This window comes from Dendrobates tinctorius, unplaced genomic scaffold (assembly GCF_039654945.1).
Source record: "Dendrobates tinctorius isolate UK_male_01 unplaced genomic scaffold, ASM3965494v1 ptg000310l, whole genome shotgun sequence".
Classification (NCBI taxonomy): Eukaryota; Metazoa; Chordata; class Amphibia; order Anura; family Dendrobatidae; genus Dendrobates; species Dendrobates tinctorius.
In genome coordinates, this window is record NW_027361977.1 from 1,273,585 (window position 1) to 1,292,555 (window position 18,971).

General features: G+C 45.3%; 1 protein-coding gene across 11 annotated transcripts in view; it reads right to left on the bottom strand.

Annotated features, from left to right (window-relative positions):
- Positions 1 to 17,522, bottom strand: part of TULP4 (TUB like protein 4) — a 1,043,161-nt gene extending 1,025,639 nt beyond the window's left edge. Inside the window, exons 1-3 of one of the 11 annotated variants that reach the window (XM_073560994.1) lie at positions 17,364 to 17,522; positions 12,625 to 12,710; positions 11,036 to 11,125 (exon numbers count right to left, since the gene is read on the bottom strand). The gene's annotated coding sequence lies outside the window, so the exon portion shown is untranslated. The remainder of the gene's footprint in view (positions 1 to 11,035; positions 11,126 to 12,624; positions 12,711 to 17,363) is intronic. The other 10 variants (XM_073560993.1, XM_073560992.1, XM_073560990.1 and 7 more) reach the window with 10 other exon arrangements.
- Between the last annotated feature and the right edge of the window lie 1,449 nt (positions 17,523 to 18,971).

An 18,971-nucleotide genomic window follows, 5' to 3' on the forward strand; every position in this document is an offset into this window, starting at 1 on the left:
TATTTTAATTATATTTTTTACAGGGATATGGTACCCAGAGCCCGGAGGACAGTCTCCTCTCCTCCGGACCGTGGGTACCATTCGCAAATGTTCTGCTTACTTTTCTCATGGTGGGCACAGCCACATGCGGAAAGTAAGCAGAACAATACATTCCTATGTGGGTGGAATCGCCACGATTCCGCAAAATTAATAAGCATGCTGCGATTTTTTTCCGCGATGCGATTCCGCTGCTGGAAAATCCGCAGCATTAGCACAACATGCGGAATCCCATAGGATTGCATGAGATGCTGTTTTTTTTGCGTTTTCGCTGCAAAATCGCGCGTTAAAAACAGCAACGTGTGAACGCAGCCTTAGGGTATGCTTCCACGGTCAGGATTGCATCAGGATATGCTCAGGACTTAACGCAGGTAAAATCTGCACCCGAGGTCACTGGCAAATCACCTGCGTTTTTGATGCGTTTTTTTCATGCAGATTTGTATGAATTTTTTGTAAGCTAATTTAAGATCTATTGTGTAACAAAAAAAAAAAAAAAGAATTGTGATTTCATTTCTGGTCCAACCTCTTCTTTACATTTGTCCAACCCACACTCCATTACACAGACAGATCGTATCGATAAATATATAGATCTATAGATAGATCGGTCTATCTATCTGGCTATTTAAATAGGGGGTAACCAAAAAAAAAAAAATGACGTGGGGGGTCCCCCCATAATTTATAGCCAGAAAGGCTATGCAGATAGCTGCGGGCTGATATTCATAGCCTAGAGAGGGTCAATGGATATTGCCCCCCCCCCCGGCTACAAACACCAGCCCGCAGCCACCACAGAAATGGCGCATCTCTAAGATGTGCCAATTACGGCGCTTAGCCTCTCTCTTCTCTTGCCCTGCATAGCGGTGGCATATGGGGTAATAAGGGGTTAATGTCACCTTTGAATGTAAGGTGACATTAAGCCCGGTTAATAATGGAGAGGTGTCAATAAGACACCTCTCCATTATTAATCCTATAGTTAAAGGGTTAAAAAAAAAAGCCAGCCAGAAAAAATTATTCTAATGAATTAAAATACTACAGTTTTCCCTATTTTTATTGTACGCCCAAATCCAAGCAAAGCCAAACGTAGCCCATTTAATCACGAGGGTCCCACGACGAGTCCCAGCTCTGCTACATCTGGATGCATGACATCCAGATATAGCAGAGCTTGTGGATGACCACTGGAGATCTCCGGCGGTCACCTACACTCTAGTTCTCGCCGTTAGCTGACCGTGAGAACTAGCCTAGTGACCGCAGATAACCCCCGGTCACATGCACGGTAGGTCTCGCGATAACACGGCAGTTCTCGCGATAAGCTTAGTTATCGCGAGAACTGCAGTGGACGCGGACTTTTGGAGGCGGGACAGGTAAGAACTTTATAGACATGCATAGAAATCTGCATTTACGCAGTTATTACGCATGTGACTAATCATTAGATGCGGTTTTACGGAGCGGGACAGAGTGTCGTCGCATTGTAAACAGACATGCTGCATTCTGGAAAGACGCGTCCACATGTCCGTTTACGTAGGTCTGCCTCCTGCGTCTTTTAACACATAGTGGAAACGGGATTTCATAAAATCCCCTCCACTATGCTGTAACATCTGGATGCTGCGGGTTTGACACTGTGGCTGTACACAGCGTTAAACAAGCAGCGTTTCCTGACCGTGGAAACATGCCCTGAGAGTCAAAATGAGAAAACAAATCCAGAAAATAACCTTGTCTGATTTGGTGGAAAAAAGTATTTAGTCACCTACAAACATGCAAGATTTCTGGCTCTCACAGACCTGTAACTTCTTCTTTAAGAGGCTCCTCTGTTCGCCACTCATTACCTGTAGTAATGGCACCTGTTTGAACTTGTTATCAGTATAAAAGACACCTGTCCCCAACCTCAAACAGTCACACTCCAAACACCACTATGGCGAAGACCAAAGAGCTGTAGAAGGACACCAGAAACAAAATTGTAACCCCGCACCAGGCTGGGAAGACTGAATCTGCAATAGGCAAGAAGCTTGGTGTGATGAAATCAACTGTGGGATCAATAATAAGAATATGGAAAACACACAAGACCACCGATAATCTACCTCCATCTGGGGCTCCACTGAAGACCTCACCCCCGTCGGGGTCAAAATAAGCACAAGAATAATGAGCAAAAATCCTAGAACCACATGATGGACCTAGTGAATGACCTGCATAGAGCTGGGCCCACCGTAACAAAAGCTACCATCAGTAACACACTACGCTGCCAGGGACTCAGATCCTGCAGTGCCAGATGTGTCCCCCTGCTTAAGCCAGTAAATGTCTGGGCCCATCTGAAGTTTTCTAGAGAGCATAGAATGTCATATGGTCTGATGAAACCAAAGTAGAACTGTTTGGTACAAACAAAACTCGTCATGTTTGGAGGAGACAGAATGCCGAGTTGCATCCGAACACCATACCTACTTTTAAGCATGGGGGTGGCAACATCATGCTTTGGGGCTGTTTCTCTGCAAAGGGACCAGGACAAATGATCTGTGTACATGAAAAAATGAATGGGGCCATGTATTGTGAGATTTTGAGTGCAAACCTCCTTCCACCAGCAAGGGCATTGAATATGAAACGTTGATGGGTCTTTCAACATGATAATGATCCCAACAACGAAGGAGTGGCTTCGTAAGAAGCATATGAAGGTCCTTGAGTGGCCTAGCCAGTCTCCAGATCTCAACCCCATATAGAAAACCTTTGGAGGGATTTGAAAATCCGTGGTGCCCAGCGACAAGCCCAAAACATCACTGCTCTAGAGAATATCTGCATGGGAGAATGGGCCAACCTTGTGAAGACTTACAGAAAACGTTTGACCTCTGTCAACAAACGATATGTAACAAAATATTGAGATGAACCTTTGTTAGGCTGGGTTCACATTGCGTTAGGGTGAATCCGCTAGCGCTATCCATTAGATAGCGCCGCTAACGCTATGTAACGGATACGTTAGCACACCCATTGACGGCAATGCAAATAACGCATACTAACGTATGCCGAAATCGGCATGCATTAGCAAGTACGCGTTATTTCCTAATGCATCCTCGAGCGCTGCTTGCAGTGTTTTTGGGTGCGTTGGCAATAACGCACAGCAAACAGACCCGTTCGCTGTACATAGGATTGTATGGGCTAATGCATGGTAGCGCTTGGTACCGTAGCGTTACCATCAGGGCTGTGGAGTCGATAAGCCACAGTTGCGACTCCGACTCCTGGATTTTATCAGGCTCCGACTCCGACTCCTTCATAAATGGCCAATTCATAACAACAAATTTACTGTTGTAAAATATTAAACATCGTGCTTATTCAGTTTCTCACCATCATATAAGTAATCAGACCACTTAGAGCAAAAACTACATTTATTAGAATACAATTAGAATATAGCAAATAACTTTTATAAACTTTTTTAAACTGTAAGTAAATATGCAATAAACACTTTTATGCAGTTAATAAGAAGAAATCTATACATTTGTCCTCAGAAAAAGCATTGCCTCTGTCAGATCCTCCTTCATGGATGCCCTCAAATCTGATCTAATTATTTTGAGAGCAGAGAACAACCTCTCTACACTAACTTGTGTTGGTGGCAAAGCAGTAACCACTCGGGCAACATCTCTGACAATGTCAGGATACAGAGGAATCGCATGTTGCACTGTTATTTTTGATGAACGGTCAAATTTCTCAATTTCTTTTAGTGCACATGAAAAATTCTGCTGAAATGTACTGGCTGTGTTCCTTGATGGGGATGACCGTTCTTCTATGCGGGAACGCTTTGCACGGTGCTTGTGATCCAAATATTTTTCTAAATTAAATTCTTCATCAGTTGATGATGAGGGTGAAGATGTGGCAGGACGACCAAATTCTTCTTGTTCCTCCTGACTGTTCTGCAACCCTTTCATCCTTACTGCTATTTCAAACAGAGCTTCTTTTCCTTTACTTAGCTGTTGATCATCTAGAAGAATCCGATGCATTGGGTCTACATAAACAGCTGCCAAAAGAATGTTATTTTGTAATAGTAGCTCCTCTCTCCGTTTCATTGATGTAGCAATGCCACTTGCAATTAACCCTCCTCTTTGGGACAGGCGAAACATCAGGTTCTTCCACTCCTTTAAGAAAATACCTGGAGTTAAGTCCTCTGCTTGTAATTTTTTAGTCACTGTAAATGGGTGCGCTAGCAATTTTTCCAGCTCAGTCACCTGATTCCACTGACTTTCATTTAGCGTCAGTTGAGGTTAGCCATGTCTACAAGAAAGGTTTTCAGTTCAACCAAGCGCTGAATCATTAAGTAAGTACTGCCCCATCGTGTGGCTTGATCAATAATTGCCCCTTTTCCAGCACGTCTCTTCAAAATTGAGTCAACTTTAGGGGTTCTGGCAACAGTAGCCAATTTTCTCACCTTGCCAATCAGTGCAGCAGCATGTCCTTCTTGCAGACTGTCTCTTATAGCCAGCTGTAGCGTATGCACAACACAGCGCATGTGATGAATGAAAGAACATATTGACACAGTTTCAACAAGATCATCTAAACTATCATGTTGCTGTTCATCTGAAGCAACTTCAGTTTGCTCCTTAGTTACAATACTGTGTTCCTCTATTTCAAACATTTCTGTGTCTGTGGACCCATAATGTTCTTCTAGCTGCTGGTCACCATCATTACTCTCATTCATTAGCTTAATAGTACTTATCATATTTGAAGCATTGTCAGTTACGACAGAAAGAACGTGCTCTTTTTTTAAGTTCATAGTCTTGCAGAACCTTTTCCACCAAGACCTGGAGAAACTCACTGGTGTGATGAGCTTTGGTGTCTTTTACTGCCAATGTCTTGGTAACTATTTCATTTTTGTCACAAACAAATCGGACATTGATGGCAAAATAGTTCACTCTGTGACGTGTGCAGGCATCCATTTTAAGAAACAGAAAGCGTCCCTTGAGAGTTTTTTTAAGTTCTTCCTTTTGTTTAAAAGCTTCTTCGATTACTAATTTTCTAATACTCTCTCTCTCCAGAGAAACACCAAGCTTGCGGGCCATTTCCCCATTCAGACACATAAAAGCTGGTCGTGAAAATAATGAAATAGGCACACTATCCTTTACAACAAGCTCTATGATCTGTTTTTTAAAAGTATCTACTGTCATTGTCACAGTAACTTTGTCACTGACAAAATATCTTGCAACTGATGGCTGCAAAGTTCTCTGCTCCTTTGTTGGGCTGGAAGAGCTGGGCATTGGTTCATTGGTTTGGATGCAGTCTTTCTCATCCACTGCTTTCAGTACTTCTGGATGAAAGCGCTGTAAATGTCTCTTTAGATTAGAAGCTCTGGTAGGAGCATTTTTATCTTTTCCTGAATATGCACTCATCTTGGCTTCACAGCATTTGTTTTCGTCTGGATCATTTGTCATACACTGACAGACATAATGTTTTCTATCCTGAGTGATGGTGAAATGTTCAAATACAGCTGATTTAATGTGATGCTTCTTTGACATTCTCAGGTTTTTAATTCTGCATTCACAATCCAAATGACAATTGTTTTTCCTAAAAACAATTGTACAAAATTATTGCCAGGTCGTACAACTGATATAGTGGTCAGTAATACTGTTATTATTCCTCATGTACTCACAGTTAACTGATGCAAAGTTTGTTGAAAGGATAATACTTCTTACAGTCTTCCTCTTCTGAGTAGCAGGCAGCTGTGAGATGCTTGGAAGACGCACACCTAGTATGATCTAGTCTAGAGGAGGAGCTTTACTACTAAGAATTTGCAACACATTTTCACTTTCATTTTCATACATTGTAAGTTGGGGGGTTGGGGCAGCATGAGGTTAACCAAGTATAAGATTAGATAAGGGCAGTGGAGAACAGTGACACACAAGAAGTAAGAAATGTCTCTATCTCCAGCAGAACTGCTTATCACTGTTGTTCATAGTTTGATAGAACATATATATTTGAGTAACATTTATAAAATTCATATGAAAGTTCAATTATGAAATATTAATACATTTTTTTTAAAGCTGGAGTCGGAACATTTCTACCGACTCCGACTCCAACCAAAACTAACTCCGACTCCACGACTCCACAGCCCTGGTTACCATGCGTTAACGCATATCGTTAGCGCTATGGCGCTAAAGTGCACAAAAGTGACATTAGCGTTAGCGTATCCGTTTAACGGATCCGTAAAACGGATGCCCTAACGCAATGTGAACCTAGCCTTAATGACCAAATACCGTATATACTCGTGTATAAGCCGACCCTCTTAATTTTGCCACAAAAAACTAGATAGATTTATTGACTCGCGTATAAGCATAGGGTGGAAAATGCAGCAGCTACTGGTAAATTTCAAAAATAAAAATAGATACCAATAAAAGTCAAATTAATTAAGACATCAGTAAGTTAAATGTTTTTGAATATCCATATTGAATCAGGAGCCCCATATAATGCTCCATACAGTTCATGATGGCCCCATAAGATATTCGATACAAAATACACCCCATATAATGCTGCACAAAGGTTAATAATGGCCCCATAAGATGCTCCATAGATTATGCCCCATATGCTGCTCCATAAAAGGTTATGGCCCCATAAGATGTTCCATAGATTATGCCCCATATGCTGCTCCATAAAGGTTATAGCCCTATAAGATGCTCCATAGATTATGCCCCCATATGCTGCCCCATAAGATGCTCCATGGATTATGTCCCCATAAGATGCTCCATAGATTATGCCCCCATATGCTGCCCCACAAGATGCTCCATAGATTATGCCCCCATATGCTGCCCCCATAAAATGCTCCATAGATTATGCCCCATAAGATGCTCCAAAGATTATGCCCCCATATGCTGTCCCATAGATTATGCCCCCATAAGATGCTCCATAGATTATGCCCCCATAAGATGCTCCATAGATTATGTCCCCATAAGATGCTCCATAGATTATGCCCCCATATGCTGCCCCATAAGATGCTCCATAGATTATGCCCCCATAAGATGCTCCATAGCTTATGCCCCCATATGCTGCCCCATAAGATGCTCCATAGATTATGCCCCATATGCTGCCCCATAAGATGCTCCAGAGATTATGCCCCCATATGCTGCCCCCATAAGATGCTCCATAGATTATGCCCCCATAAAATGCTCCATAGATTATGCCCCCATATGCTGCCCCACAAGATGCTCCATAGATTATGCCCCCATATGCTACCCCCATAAAATGCTCCATAGATTATGCCCCATAAGATGCTCAAAAGATTATGCCCCCATATGCTGTCCCATAAGATGCTCCATAGATTATGCCCCCATAAGATGCTCCATAGATTATGCCCCCATATGCTGCCCCATAAGATGCTCCATAGATTATGCCCCCATATGCTGCCCCCATAAAATGCTCCATAGATTATGCCGCCATATGCTGCCCCCATAAAATGCTCCATAGATTATGCCCCATAAGATGCTCCAAAGATTATGCCCCCATATGCTGCCCCATAAGATGCTCCAGATATTATGCCCCCATATGCTGCCCCCACAAGATGCTCCATAGATTATGCCCCCATATGCTGCCCCCATAAAATGCTCCATAGATTATGCCCCATAAGATGCTCCAAAGATTATGCCCCCATATGCTGTCCCATAAGATGCTCCATAGATTATGCCCCCATAAGATGCTCCATAGATTATGCCCCACAAGATGCTCCATAGATTATGCCCCCATAGGCTGCCCCCATAAAATGCTCCATAGATTATGCCCCATAAGATGCTCCAAAGATTATGCCCCCATATGCTGCCCCATAGATTATGCCCCCAATATGCTGCCCCCATAAGATGCTCCATAGATTTTGCCCCATATGCTGCTGCAAATTCACCTCTCCCCGGTCCTCGCTGCTCACCGCTGTCTTCCGCGTCTCCTCTGTCAGTGACGTTCAGGCTGCAGAGGGAGCAGCGCGCACTAACCACGTCATCGCACCCTCTGCTGCTGAATGTCACTGACAGAGGACGCGGCAGACAAAGGCGAGCAGCGTTGGACCGAGGACAGGTGAATATTCCATATACTGGCACGGTCTCTGCAGCCCCGCTTCTCCCACGGTCTCCCTTCCTTCCTTCAGCAGTCACATGGTACCGCTCATTAAAGGCATGAATAGGCGCATATTCATGTCTTTAATGAGCAGTACCACGTGACCGCTGAAGGAAGGAGTCTAAAGCCCCCGTCACACATAGCGACGCACCAGCGATCCCGACAATGATATGACCTGGCAGACAGGCAGATCTCACCAGCGATCAGGACCAGCGACGAAGCGAATAACAAGCGCGGGCGTTGCTTAGTTACCCGCTGAGTAAGCGCCGTGCGGCGCTTAGAAACCCGCTGTTTACCTTGGATACCAGCTCCTGCTTACAGCGCTGGGAGCTCGATCTCCCGCCTGCCACACGCTGGCCAGCGGGAGACCAACGATCAAAGAAATATCCTGGACATTACTAAATGATTAGCGATACCCGGCGGGGGGGTCCGGTGGTGAGATCGCTGTGGCGTCACAAAACTTGTGACTCAGCAGCGATCTCGCTAGCGATCTCGCTGTGTGTGACGGGGGCTTAAGACTGTGGGACAAGCAGGGGGGCTGCAGAGACGCACGGGGGGGGGGGGGGTCAGTATGATCAGACACCCCCGCTCCCTCTCCCCCGCTGACACCCTGGCGTATAAGCTGAGAGGAGGACTTTCAGCCCCAAAAAATGGGCTGAAGATCTCGGCTTATACGCGATTATATACGGTACTTATTTTCCACTATAATTTGGTGCAGATTTGAAGCTCTATTTTTTGTGGAGGTGGTTTTGAGGGGGGGGGGGGGGGACACTTAAAAATATATTGCACAAAAGTGTTAATTCTGCACTTAAAAAAGCAACTGCATTTTTTCAGGCGCCCTATTAGAAGACTGTAGAAAAAGAAGCATTAAAAAAAGTTAAACAGTCTTCAAACGTGCAGTGAGTTTTCAAGTAATCAGATCTTCCTTCTTTGGACAGTTAAACTCAAAAAACGATGAGAAAAGAAAACCACAGCACTGACACTACGTGGGAACATGGCCTCATTATTCACTTCTGGTGCAGACTATTTTTTCCTGGCCATATGTAGGAAACAGGTGTTGGAATGGTTAGAAGACAGCACTCATAATCAGCCATGCTCCTAGATTGTCCATCACGCAACCAGTACAAATTTCTACCAGTAACGCAAAAAATACAGGTACTGTATATTCTGTCAATGATGATCTGAAGTAAAATAAAAAAATCTCACCGAACAAGTCTTGTCCTAGATGTTAAATCATAACATTTAACTTTACAACCTGATAATTTATGATCAAAAATTGTATTAAATTTAATATTGTACTAAAGAAAAAATATAGAAAACAGGTTATTAGAGAACTGAGAAAAGAAATTATTTTTAACCATCAAGAAAAGACAATTGCATACTCCAAATAAGATGGGTAATGCACAAGTATTGCTTAAAGAGAATCAGCCAAAAGTGACAGTCTACACTAAGCACATAACCCTGCAGTGATATAGTCCCCTAGATTAGTCACCTTTAGGGGAGTGTGCACACGCTGCAGATTCTGCTGCGGATTGATCCGCAGTTAAATACGTAGGTCAAAAGACCTGCGGTTTACCTGCGGATTAGGCTGCGGTTTATCACCTCTACAATGGAGATGGTAAACCACAGCCGAATCCGCAGAAAGAATTGACATGTCAATTCTTTCTGCGGATTAGAAACCGCAGTAAATCCACATCGTCTGCACTGCGGTTTCCATTTCCCATAGGATATTATGGTACTGTACATCGCAGCAGAAACTGCTGAGGATCCACAGGGCCAAAACCGCTGCGGATCCGCAGCGTGTGCACACACCCTTAGGGTAGGGTATGTGCACAAGTTTGGTTTTTGATGCAGAAGTCTCCTGCAAACACTCGAGCACTGGCGAGAAACACACTGTGTAAAATTCAAGGTTTTTTTTTCTTCCTTAACACTTTTACTCATTTCTTCTTCTATTCTTTGAATAGGTCAAAAATGCTGAAAAATTGGCATGTAGCAGATTTCATAAAAACGCTTTAACAGTTCAAATCCGCAAGGAAAAAATAAACAGCATGTGCATAGGATTTCAGAAACATTGTTCTCTTTTGCTGTTACTGTAAAGGTACTGTCACACTAAGCGATGTACCAGCGATCCCGACCAGCGATATGACGCAGTCAGGATCGCTGGTGCATCGCTAAGTGGTCGCTAGTGAGCTGCCACACAGGCAGATCTCACCAGCGACATCGCAGGGGTCGGGGGTCGCTACTTACCTGTCAGACGAGGCGATCATGACGTCCTTCCACCCGCGTCCACGCGTCGCTCGTCGTCACAGCAGGAAGCCCAGCAGGAAGCTGACGACGAGAAGCAGCCCAGGACGTTCTTGCGCGATCAGCGATAACCAGCGGAAGAGCGGTCGGAGGTAAGTATCAGACACAGCGATATCGATATTACGTCACAAAAACCAGTGACGTTATAGCGATTTTGCTAGCGTTATCGCTTAGTGTGACAGGCCCTTAAGGCTGAGTTCACACGGGAATTCCACGTGTGCACATAGCCTAAAGCGCAGCATTTTTACCTTTGAAAGCCCTATAGATCAGCTGTTCTGCAGCTACTGAAGGTCACATTTACTAATCAGGGTGCTCAGTGCACCTTGATGTTGCAAAGAGGCGCAATGTTCCATTCCGTCCATTGGTTTTGCATGTCACCTCCTCCCTCACTGTTTAACTTTGTCCACAGTCAGCGCTCCCTCCAGGCAAGCCACAGGTGGCACTCACCAATGATGAGACAGGGACATGCAATACCAGTGGATAGAACTATGCACTGAGCAACTTGGGTGTGCAAAGTTTGGGTCCAAGGTAAATGTTTTGTGAAAATAGTAAAATGTTCATTTTTTCCTTCCACAATGCTTTACTTCTTGTGAAGCACCTGAATGGTTAATAAACTTATTAAATGTGGTTTGCTCACCTTGAGGGGTGCAGTTTTTAGAATGGTGTCACTTTTGGGTATTTTCTCTCATATTGAAGCCCCAAACTTACTTCAAATGTGAGGTGGTCCCTAAAAAAAAAATGGTTTTGTAGATTTTGTTGGAAAAATAAGAAATCGCTGGTCAACTTTTAACCCTTATAACTTCCTAACAAAAAAAACAGTTTCCAAAAATGTGTTGATGTAAATCAGACATGGGAAAAATGTTATTTATTAAAGGGGTTGTCCGGGCTTTTCACATAATCTCAGGGCATATCTGGGCTGCAGAATTGTGACAATAAGTAATTCACTTTATGTCACTAGTTTGCATGGGTTTTGTAGATATTCTTAACAGAGCGTCCAAGGCGGGGTGTGTTATGGCATTGAAATGACAACTGGTCGTTTCCTCCTAAGCTACTAAAAACTTGCCCTCTGTAGCCACAACCCCACCCTTCATAGCTACAGGCCCTCTCCGTCCACATAAAGAAGCCCTCCTCACACAGTAACAAATCCTCCCCGCCGCTCCATTCCACCCCCTTCCCCCGGCGCCATTCCCCGCCCACCAGGCCGGTACGTCTCACCCGGTCTTCACATTGCCGGTGAAAGGGCAGCGAAGGAGCGGGTCATGTGACAGGCAGGCTGAAGTGATGTGCACAGAGCCTGTCACATGACCCGCTCCTTCGCTGCCCTTTCACCGGCAATGTGAAGACCGGGTGAGACGGATCGGCGTGGTGGGGGGGAAATGGCGCCGGGGGGAAGGGGGCGGAATGGAGCGGCGGGGAGGATTTGTTACTGTGTGAGGAGGGCTTCTTTATGTGGACGGGGAGGGCCTGTAGCTATGGAGGGTGGGGTTGTTGCTACAGAGGGCAAGTTTTTAGTAGCATAGGAGGAAACGACCAGTTGTCATTTCAATGCCATAACACACCTCGCCTTGGACGTTCTGTTCAGAATATCTACAAAACCATGCAAACTAGTGACAAAGTAAATTACTTATTGTCACAATTCTGCAGCCCAGATATGCCCTGAGATTATGTGAAAAGCCAGGACAACCCCTTTAACTATTTTGTGTAACATATCTCTCTGATTTAAAGTGTGCAAAAATGAAAAGTTTGAAAATTGGAAAATTTTCAAAATTTGTCAAATTTCCACTTTTTTTCATAAATAAACACAAGTTATATTGAAGAAATTTTACCACTAACATGAAGTACAATATGTCACGAAAAAAGACACCCAGAATCAGCGGGATCCGTAAAAGTGTTCCAGAGTTATAACCTCATAAAGTGAGAGTGATCAGAATTATAAAAATTGGCCTGGTCATTAAAGACAAAATTGGTTCTGTCACTAAGGGGTGGTCACATACGCCAGCCAGCCCAGTAACCAGTTGTTTAAGGCCACGGTTTATAGCAGGGGGTTGCATTTGCAGCAATCCACTCCATGACATCGCTTCAATCATCATGCCAGACTAGGAGCTTAGAGTGGTGTGCATCAACATATCTCTACACCGTGTTCCAAATTATTATGCAACTGATATTTTTCTCTGATTTTCCTAAATGGTTGGTGCAAATGACAGTCGGTCTAATAAAAGTCATCACCCATTAGAGCAGGGGTCCCCAACCTGTAGCTCGGGAGCCACATGTGGCTCGAGACTGCCTGCCACCTTGGTGCATTAGATCCAGGTCTAGAAAAAAGGTATAAAAAGCACATATCAAAATGGTGAATTTTGTGGGTAGCAATGCACAGAAGAACAGAACTGGATGCACATTTACTGGTCTTAGGGGTTTAAAGATGATTTAGGAATGGTACGCTGGAGGATGGTACTACCTGTTAGAGGAGGCGCGCAAAGCTGGATGCGACAGTGTGGTGGAAGTCCTTGATGGGAGAATACAGAATGGGGGTATTGTGGTAACAAGCAGAAACTCTTCAAAAACTCACAAGTTCAATGGATGCAAGAATTGTGAAGGTGATATCAAAGAAGGGTTCCTATATTAACATGTAACTTGGCCTTAGGATGTTTTGGAGTTAAATAGCTTTTTTGTTCAGTGAATGTGACTTCCTAATGCTGCAAATTCCACAAATGAGCGTTTTCAGTTCTTTAAAACAAAACAAATGTTTAGAAATTCTACTGTGCCTAATAATTTGGAACAGTGCATTTTGAGTTTTTATTCATTTTAGAGAATACACTGTTATGACGACAGTACATGGACTGGTCCACGGACACAGTGGCTGTATGACGACAGTACATGGACTGGTCCACGGACATAGTGGCTGTATGACGACAGTACATGGACTGGTCCACGGACACAGTGGCTGTATGACGACAGTACATGGACTGGTCCACGGACACAGTGGCTGTATGACGACAGTACATGGACTGGTCCACGGACACAGTGGCTGTATGACGACAGTACATGGACTGGTCCACGGACACGGTGGCTGTATGACGACAGTACATGGACTGGTCCACGGACACGGTGGCTGTATGACGACAGTACATGGACTGGTCCACGGACATAGTGGCTGTATGACGACAGTACATGGACTGGTCCACGGACATAGTGGCTGTATGACGACAGTACATGGACTGGTCCACGGACACAGTGGCTGTATGACGACAGTACATGGACTGGTCCACGGACACAGTGGCTGTATGACGACAGTACATGGACTGGTCCACGGACACGGTGGCTGTATGACGACAGTACATGGACTGGTCCACGGACACGGTGGCTGTATGACGACAGTCCATGGACTGGTCCACGGACACGGTGGCTGTATGACGACAGTACATGGACAGGTCCACGGACACGGTGGCTGTATGACGACAGTACATGGACAGGTCCACGGACATAGTGGCTGTATGACAGTATATGGACTGGCCCACGGACATAGTGGCTGTATGACGACAGTACATGGACTGGTCCACGGACACGGTGGCTGTATGACGACAGTACATGGATTGGTCCACGGACACGGTGGCTGTATGACGACAGTACAGTCATGGCCAAAAGTTTTGAGAATGACACAAATATTATATTTTCACATGATCTGCTGGCCTCTGGTTTTTATGTGTGTTTGTCAGATGTTTTTATCACATACAGAAATATAATTGCAATCATATTATGAGTAGCAAAAGGTTATATTGACAGTTAGAATGAGTTAATGCAGCAAGTCAATATTTGCAGTGTTGACCCTTCTTCTTCAGGACCTCAACAAATCTCCCTGGCATGCTCTCAATCAACTTCTGGATCAAATCCTGACTGATAGCAGTCCATTCTTGCAAAATCAATGCTTTTATATTGTCTGAATTTGAAGGTTTTTGTTTGTCCACCCATCTCTTGATGATTGACCACAAGTTCTCAATGGGATTAAGATCTGGGGAGTTTCCAGGCCATGGTCCCAAAATCTCTATGTTTTGTTCCCTGAGCCATTTAGTTATCACCTTTGCTTTATGGCAAGGTGCTTCATCATGTTGAAAAAGGCATTTTTGATCGCCAAACTGCTCTTGGACGGTTGGGAGAAGTTGCTCTTGGAGGAAATTCTGGTACCATTCTTTATTCATGGCTGTGTTTTTAGGTAAGACTGAGAGAGAGCCCATTCCCTTGGCTGAGAAGCAACCCCACACATGAATGGTTTCAGGATGCTTGACAGTTGGCATGAGATAAGACTGGTGGTAGCGCTCACCTGGTCTTCTCCAAATAAGCTGTTTTCCAGATGTCCCAAACAATCGAAAAGGGGATTCATCAGAGAAAATGACTTTACCCCAGTCCTCAGCAGTCCACTCCCTGTACCTCTTGCAGAATATCAGTCTGTCCATGATGTTTTTTCTGGAGAGAAGTGGCTTCTTTGCTGCCCTCCTTGAGACCAGGCCTTGCTCCAAGAGTCTCCGCCTCACAGTGGGTGCAGATGCACTCACACCTGCCTGCTGCCATTCCTGAGCAAGCTCTGCACTGCTGGTAGCCCGATCCCGCAGCTGAAACACTTTTAAGAGACGGTCCTGGCCCTTGCTGGTCTTTCTTGGGCGCCCTGGAGCCTTTTTGGCAACAAGGGAACCTCTCTCCTTGAAGTTCTTGATGATGCGATAGATTGTTGACTGAGGTGCAATCTTTCTAGCTGCAATACTCTTCCCCGTTAGGCCATTTTTGTGCAGTGCAATGATGACTGCACGTGTTTCTTTAGAGATAACCATGGTTAACAGAAGAGAAACAATGATGCCAAGCACCAGCCTCCTTTTAAAGTGTCCAGTGGTGTCATTCTTACTTAATCATGACAAATTGATCTCCAGCCCTGTCCTCATCAACACCCACACCTGTGTTAATGGAGCAATCACTGAAACGATGTTAGCTGGACCTTTTAAGGCAGGGCTGCAATGATGTTGAAATGTGCTTTGGGGGATAATGTTCATTTTCTAGGCAAATATTGACTTTGCAAGTAATTGCTGTTAAGCTGATCACTCTTTATAACATTTTGGAGTATATGCAAATTGCCATTAGAAAAAATGAAGCAGTAGACTTTGTAAAAATTAATATTTGTGTCATTCTCAAAACTTTTGGCCATGACTGTACATGGACTGGTCCACGGACACGGTGGCTGTATGACGACAGTACATCGACTGGTCCACGGACATTGTGGCTGTATGACGACAGTACATGGACTGGTGCACGGACACAGTGTGGCTGTATGACGACAGTACATGGACTGGTCCACGGACACAGTGGCTGTATGACGACAGTACATGGACTGGTCCACGGACACAGTGGCTGTATGACGACAGTACATGGACTGGTCCACGGACACAGTGGCTGTATGACGACAGTACATGGACTGGTCCACGGACACAGTGGCTGTATGACGACAGTACATGGACTGGTCCACGGACACAGTGGCTGTATGACGACAGTACATGGACTGGTCCACGGACACAGTGGCTGTATGACGACAGTACATGGACTGGTCCACGGACACAGTGGCTGTATGACGACAGTACATGGACTGGTCCACGGACACAGTGGCTGTATGACGACAGTACATGGACTGGTCCACGGACATAGTGGCTGTATGACGACAGTACATGGACTGGTCCACGGACACAGTGGCTGTATGACGACAGTACATGGACTGGTCCACGGACACAGTGGCTGTATGACGACAGTACATGGACTGGTCCACGGACATTGTGGACATAAGACGACAGTACATGGACTGGTCCACGGACATTGTGGACATAAGACGACAGTACATGGACTGGTCCACGGACACAGTGGCCGTATGACGACTGTACATGGACTGGTCCACGGACATTGTGGCTGTATGACGACAGTATATGGACTGGTCCACGGACATAGTGGCTGTATGACGACAGTATATGGACTGGTCCACGGACACAGTGGCTGTATGACGACAGTACATGGACTGGTCCACGGACATTGTGGACATAAGACGACAGTACATGGACTGGTCCACGGACATTGTGGACATAAGACGACAGTACATGGACTGGTCCACGGACATTGTGGACATAAGACGACAGTACATGGACTGGTCCACGGACACAGTGGCCGTATGACGACTGTACATGGACTGGTCCACGGACATTGTGGCTGTATGACGACAGTATATGGACTGGTCCACGGACATAGTGGCTGTATGACGACAGTATATGGACTGGTCCACGGACACAGTGGCTGTATGACGACAGTATATGGACTGGTCCACGGACACAGTGGCTGTATGACGACAGTATATGGACTGGTCCACGGACACAGTGGCTGTATGACGACAGTATATGGACTGGTCCACGGACACAGTGGCTGTATGACGACAGTATATGGACTGGTCCACGGACACAGTGGCTGTATGACGACAGTATATGGACTGGTCCACGGACATAGTGGACATAAGACGACAGTACATCGACTGGTCCACAGTCCACTATATATCGGCACACTAGCCACTGTAAATAGCAATGCATAACCAACACTCGCTATCATTTCCACACAGTACTGGGGAGGACAATGGATGGAACCAGCCAGTAAAGCCGGGGATCGCCGCTTCTTCACACAAATGCGATTTTACACGGACATCACTTCAGCAGCAGCGAAGAACAAAGAAAAAAACAGCTATAATGAGGATGGATAAGGGAGAGGAAGAATCCGCGGCCGCCAGAGAAACACGTCACATGCCAGGAGCGATGCAGGCTGTGGGGTCTGTCAGGACCGTCACCCAGGGGACAAGCCATTGTGATGCGCGGCCGTGATCGGGGACCTCGCGCTGCACACAGCACTGACTGCACCAATGGTCGGCGAGCAGGCCATGGCGGACGGCCGCAGCTTACCTCGGGGCCCGCTCCTCCGCTGTCCGGAGTCTCTATGCAGGGCCTAGCTCTCTCCCGCCGCCGCCCCCTCACCTCCTCCTCCAGCGCGCAGCACACGTGATCCCTGTCACATGACTCCCTCCCCTGCTCGCTCCCGGCTGTCTGTCACCTCCCTGCTTCCTCCTCCGTGGTCGTGATTCCTGGCATCAGAGAGACATGATGTCATTGCTGTGCTGGGCTCGCTGCTGGGAGGGCTGCACTCGCCTCACTGTCACCTTCCCACAGGAAAACATGAACCAACAGCAAAAATTCACTTCTGCATTCAATAGTTTGGATTTCTATCAAGACTGGAAAAACTGGCCTTGTTGCCCCTGGCAACCTGTGGGAGCCAGTATTCCCTCTACTGCATTGGAAAGACTGTTCTGTGCCCTCTGGTTGCCATGGACTATAGGGACGCTCCACACTTGTCAGCTCATTCCGTTTTCCCGGGAGTTGCGCTCAGGGGTGAACCTAGCCTCTCTGCTGCCTGAAGCAAACAGCAAAATGAGCCCCCCCCCACAAAGTAAATTTTCATATCTATCCTGTAAAACTGAGTTCAATAGTGGACATTTTGATTTAGATAAATAGAAAAAAAAGTGTCCAAACACAAGGATGTCAGAACCAACACACGCACATACAAGAACAACACAGAAGTATCCAGAACAAGGGTCAATAATGACAAAGGTAGGCCTGGCACAGGGCCGGACTGGGACAAAAAAGCAGCCCTGCCACACAAATCCCACCAGCCCACAAACTATAACACTCCTCACCCCGATCAGTGAATTTTTGCTATACTTTGTTGTCCCCTCATCACTCTCTTAAAGGAGTTATTTGAAGAGCCACATGTGAATGGCACCACAGTGCGTATGATTGACCACAGCTCCAGTTACATGGTGCTCTTCAAAGCTACGTTTCCCAGGATCATGGGGGTCCCAGCGGTCAGATCCACAACAAACAGAAAGTCATCCCCTATCCCCACATAATGCTCCATACAGTATTATGGGCCCCATATATTACTGCATACAGTATAATGGGCCCCATATATTACTTCATACAGTATAATGGGCCCCATATATTACTTCATACAGCATAATGGGCCCCATATATTACTTCATACAGTATAATGGGCACCATATATGACTTCATACAGTGTAATGGGCCCCATATATTACTTCATACAGCATAATGGGCCCCATATATGACTTCATACAGTGTAATGGGCCCCATATATGACTTCATACAGTGTAATGGGCCCCATATATTACTTTATACAGTATAATGGGCCACATATATAACTTCATACAGTATAATGGGCCCCATATATTACTTCATACAGTATAATGGGCCACATATATTACTTTATACAGTATTATGGGCCCCATATATTACTGCATACAGTATAATGGGCCCCATATATTACTTCATACAGTACAATGGGTCCCATATATTACTTCATACCGCATAGTGGGCACCATATATTACTTCATACAGTATAATGGGTCCCATATATTACTTCATACAGCATAATGGCCACCATATATTACTTTATACAGCATAATGGGCACCATATATTACTTCATACCGTATAAT